This window comes from Oncorhynchus kisutch, linkage group LG1 (genome assembly GCF_002021735.2).
Source record: "Oncorhynchus kisutch isolate 150728-3 linkage group LG1, Okis_V2, whole genome shotgun sequence".
Classification (NCBI taxonomy): domain Eukaryota; kingdom Metazoa; phylum Chordata; class Actinopteri; order Salmoniformes; family Salmonidae; genus Oncorhynchus; species Oncorhynchus kisutch.
In genome coordinates, this window is record NC_034174.2 from 62959987 (window position 1) to 62960550 (window position 564).

The following is a 564-nucleotide window of genomic DNA, read 5'->3' on the forward strand; positions in this document are numbered from 1 at the left end:
TTAAGGTGGATCAGGAAAGTTGATGACCAAACTGACTGCCATGGTGGGGTATGGGAGTGGCGGCGGGAGGGGGGGGGGGGGCTGCTATAAATGTGTGCAGTGATTAAAGAGGTCAGGCTTTCTTTATCGGGTTACATCCGAGTGGGTGGGAATGTGTAAATGCCATGATAAGGGACTTAGTCACGTAAATGATTTTTATCTCCCGATACTTACCATAATATATTCAACACACTTTATTTGGCAAACACCTCAGTGAACTAATATATATGTGCTGTGACAGAGTAAGTCTAGGACCTACCATTTTCACCAGTTAATTTACAACTGCATTGGTGTACTGACCTCTCATGTCCATGACAATATGTGGATGCTGTTTTAAAATGATTTGTGTTGTTGCTATCCTCAAACTGCTTGGTCTGAGTTTCTATGTATCTGTAAACTATTTATAAGGACTAAATGTGTTTGTAAACAGCAGCTGTCTCGCTGTAGGCCTGAGAATGGCTTTGACATCCCCTCAAGGGACCAGACTCAGAGGCATTACTATTACTGCCATTACTGACTCTGTGC